At 34.5% G+C, this 5,000-nt stretch overlaps 1 protein-coding gene across 6 annotated transcripts in view; it reads right to left on the bottom strand.

Annotated features, from left to right (window-relative positions):
- Positions 1-5,000, bottom strand: part of alph (protein phosphatase alphabet) — a 33,890-nt gene that overhangs the window by 27,561 nt on the left and 1,329 nt on the right. The gene's annotated exons all lie outside the window — the stretch shown is intronic.

The raw sequence follows: 5,000 nt of genomic DNA on the forward strand, positions 1-5,000 counted from the left end.
GTATATATACATATATATATATTTATTTATTTATATATTTATATATATATATATATATCTTATATACATATATATATATATATATATATATATATATATATATATATATTTATATATATTACATATACATATATATACATACATATATATAAATATATATAGACTTACATATATATAAATACATACATATATATACATATATATATACTTACATATATATATACATTATATATATATATAAAAAAAATATATATATATATACATATACATATATATATATATATTAACCCACTCACGACGAGGGCATTCCAGCCTTGAATGTCCCAATGCCGGGGCGCTCGAATTATTAGGCCTAAATCAATTAAATGGCTGGCACAATACTGTGCCGCCCGGCCACTGGGCTTTTGAATGAGCGGTACAGTACTGTACCACCCGTCCAGAGAGGGTTAACCCTATGATGACAGTGCGTCACACTTGTGTGACACAGCCAAACTCCCAATGCCGGGGCATCATAGCCCCGTCGGGAAAGGGTTAAGCATGTCTAAAATATTGCATTTCAACATACATTTTTCCTTCTTCATTTTCTTCTGTCTATGGAGATACTTTTTATATGAAAAATACAATGCTGATACAGTACAGATATATAGATTATCTTCCCTCATGATATAGATAGAACCAGTGAAATCATAAAACTATAGTTTAACCATTGTAGAACTTTGCCTTTCTTTAGCAGTAAATGGATTAGGTATCTTTCATTTTCAAAACATATATTTAGAAACAAACCAATAAGCTAAAGCTCCACTGGCCCTTAGCAGTTGAACTCTTTCAGTATACCTATCACCATCATCTGAATTATGTGTTCTCTCAGGCATTGTTGACAGAAATTTTTTAAATGGCATTTGTAATATGCAAATCATCCCTTCTTTATATTCATATTCACCTAGCTATAAAAAAAAGAAAATAAATAATTCTTAAACCACTGCATACAGGTGTCATGACATAAATGACACAGGAACTTTGGCCTGAAGACAAGCGTCATGACGTACATGACGTTCGGGGATTTTGTCTCACCATGTTATTGTACTGTGCTATGAATAATGAGTGAGTGATGATGAAAATTGCAGTCATAATTACTATAATATTAAGTAATATAGGTTTTACCGAACATCCAAATCCTAGATGGCACCACTTTCTTCTAGCACTAGTAGGAGAGAGAGCCTTGAATCGCACCCACCCATAGTCTCTAGCAAGCATTATCTTTATAAAGTGATGGCACACAGCAAGTTGCCAACCTCTTGCTCTAATGGATTGTAGATGAAGGATGTGTAGGCAGAACGAGAGGAGGAAGGTGACTCAAACCATGTCCAGTGTCTACAAAGTGTTCCTGAGACAGTAGGGGTGCCTTATTGTGGCACTTACAGTCATAAGCACAAGTTTCCTTCCTCTTTCCTATTTCTTCATGTTTATGTTCATTGTGTTCATTGTGTTTCATATTCATTCATGAGAGTGCACAAATACAAAAAAATTGTTGCTTTTTGTCCTCCCATAAAACAGGAATAATTCTATCACATTGAGTATAAAGAAAATAATGAGCTGATATGGACCATATACTACAATTTAAGTCAATTGCAGCATTAAGAGCCTGTGATAAAATATATACAAGTCTCTATATACAATAAAATAGCTCTAGTTTTGCAATGAGTAACTGAAAGAGAGTGGGAAAAGATATGTTGCGTGAAGCTGGCTTGCTCTGACTATATTAAAATATAATAAAATGAATGAGGGTATCAGACTAGAAATAACTGAATACATTAACCAAATATGTGACTATAACATGTGACTGAGAAATAAGAGCCACCTTCCTTGCTTGTATCACTTTAGCATTAAGACTCCCCCACCTCCCTAAAATTTAGATTTTTGGCATATTAACACAACACCAGATATAAATAAGACTTGAGTCCTAATAAATCCTAATGACAGTGTATGTACAAAATTATCGTATCTAGCCACAGCTTCACTAATCAGACTCAACTCTAGCCCCTGAGCCACCTCTTGCCATCCAGAAACTTGTATTAGTTACATTACAACTACACTCCCCAGGGGTAGATGGATCCGCTTCATAACATAATCAGCAACATGAACCACATTAACCCGTAACATACTTTCTCCATATTTCTTAAGTGTTTTTGGTCTATTAATTCACCATGAAAGAAAACATGAATCCCTACTGACTATTAGTAAAAGCATAGAGTAATAGACAAGACCTCAGTATTTACAAGAATCAATGACTATAAAATGTTACTGTTTCACCTTGGCTTGAACTTATTCCACAGACCATGGTTTAAACAAAATGATTTTAAGATAATATATCTTGAAAGGATTGTCACACAGCTCACAAAAAGGAGCCATGATCTATCTCCACTAGTTCTACAGATAGTGGGCTTTGGTCTAGCTAAAATTATGCAAAAAGATTTTTGTTAAAGCTATTGAAACTGCAGCTACAGCATCAAGTGTGCCTTGATCCTTAAATGTCTGATGGTATACCTAAGTAACTTATAATTTGCCTTCTGGACGTCATGTATAGATGTAGGCACTTTACCAGACATTCTTGCAGGGGTCATGTATAGATGGCCCTAGGTCTCAGTGTCACCCCTCCCCCCATTCTGGAAATGAGACTAGATGAAATAATGCAAAGGAGGCTGGCTAAAAAGGTATTGGTGAAGAGATGATCTACAAACTTACCTGTTGACATGAATCATTCTTAGCCAGACTTAAAATCATTATTTCATTTTTTTATTTTTTTCCAAAATTTTTATAAAAGAAAACATCAAATCTATAGATTTTCTTACCCACATTTCAATCCCTTTTTACAACTTTTATTCAGTTTTGGAGTCCAAAAAAGGCAATGAGGCTTTATATTGTATTAAAAGATAACTAAAATACCTGATATGGAGAGTATAGAGAAAATATGATATAAAAAAATGTAAGTATGACAAGAAATCGAATAGATTTTCCAATATAAGGTCACAAACAGAGATTTATTCACAAACTGAAACTTCTGCTTTTCATCAATCTTAGTAAAAACAAGAAACATTGTGTGTGCAGCAGTACTCCACCCAACCAGTAAGTCCCCGGAATACAGGTTTAGGCCCAAGCAGTAGCCAACAGAAATGCAGCATTAGCTGAAGATTTCTGACACAGAAGATTTCAGTTAACTGCTAAAATTCCAACACACACAAAAGACGGACGATTTCAATTTGAATTCTGACTCCTGTGCAATTTCAAGTATTAGTCAATATAAAAGACTCAAAGTCCTACAAATATCAAGAATGCCAAGCCAGGGAAAAGATCAGTGGTAGAGCAGCAGGTTTTCTAAACCATTAAAGCTTACAGCAGAAATGCAAAATAATGCATATACTGTACTGTATTACCATTATCAACACAACAGAAATATACCTTGCCTAAGTTTATTGGACTTCTTCTTTTAAGTGTTAGTCCTGTGGCACATAGTTACACCTTTTTTCTTTAGAGGTAATGCCAAAAGTTTAGATTTTACTGTTTAACATCACATGCACTATTTGCTGGTCTCTTAGGAGGTCATATTTAGAGATAAAAGATCAGAAACTCAACGTTAACCATTATGTCCACCGTGGTAGACATAAACAATATTGGATAGTGATGGTACCAAAGCTGGCCAAGTGGATATTATACAACTTAATGACAGCAAAATGCACATCAACTTGCTGAACCTTTGAAATTGCCAAACAGTGAATGCCACTGCACTGAGGTTCTACCTATACCACCATACAGATTGCCAAACAACCAATTACCATTGAGTTTTCTGTAGTGTTCACCAGTAGATATGGAGAACTGCAAATTTGCCTTCCTACACACGTACATAGCACATAGAGAAATAACTTGAGAAACTAGATACAATGTCTCATCACACTAAACTACTGTAGCTTTTTTGGTAATGACTACCACATAACTTACAGTAAAAAGCAATAGAGCACATAGTTCTACAACTTTGTTCTAAGGCATTTTCATCAAATAACAAAAAATGGAAGTTATTCAATACAGAAATATAACATTGCCATCAGCTGCTCCAACCTTTATTATCAAATAAGAAACCAGTCTAAGCTCTATCCTGCCAGAAAATACATGGAAGAGGTTTGTTGGCCTCTTCACTAGAGAGATGACAGGGTGAAAGGCCATAACAATGCTGTGCACACTGTGTGCCATGCAGTTGCATATGTTTAAACAAATGCACACACTTTACATTCCATTTCAATTCAAAACTGTTCTACATTCAGCAGATATCACAAAAATTCCATGGGTTCCCCAAACATATTGGACCGGGAGGGAAGGGATCTATTGAAAATACCAGTAAAAAAGTGAATCACCTGAATTCTCTTCTTGATAGTACTAAACGTTCCATTTTAAATTTTTAATCCCAGTCATAATGGAGAGTATGATTTTCAATAGATGCATTATCACGAACAATATATGACAATATCATATATAGAAAATATCATATCTTATTGTGACTGGAACTCTCATACACAATCCCGAAATGGTCAACATCAAGTGATGCTGTGGTCTTCAGACACATACCCTGGAAAAGACAAACAAAGTTCCACCTGACAATATTCTAGTATGATAGAGCTTGGATGGGTTCATTATTTGATAAAAAAATAGGCCGGCAAGTCTACAATCTCTATATTGCCAGAACATATGCAGTGGAGCTTTGTTGACTACTAGTGAAGTGCAAAGCAACGAGACCACAGCATCACTTGATGCATAAATACACAGCCTTTGAAAAGTGATTGTGGGTTTACTTATACTTTGCAATTATTCTTTTAAACTAAATAATACCATTTTGTGTGCGTTATGACTATTACAGGAGTCTCCTTTATGTCCCTGTAGTCCCATTTTGGATAATTAGCCTATTCTATTTTTACTAGAGATCTATATATAAGATTTGGTATAACAAGATGATA

This window comes from Penaeus japonicus, unplaced genomic scaffold (assembly GCF_977035675.1).
Source record: "Penaeus japonicus unplaced genomic scaffold, GWHDUDI00000001_assembly GWHDUDI00000009, whole genome shotgun sequence".
In the NCBI taxonomy this organism is placed as follows: domain Eukaryota; kingdom Metazoa; phylum Arthropoda; class Malacostraca; order Decapoda; family Penaeidae; genus Penaeus; species Penaeus japonicus.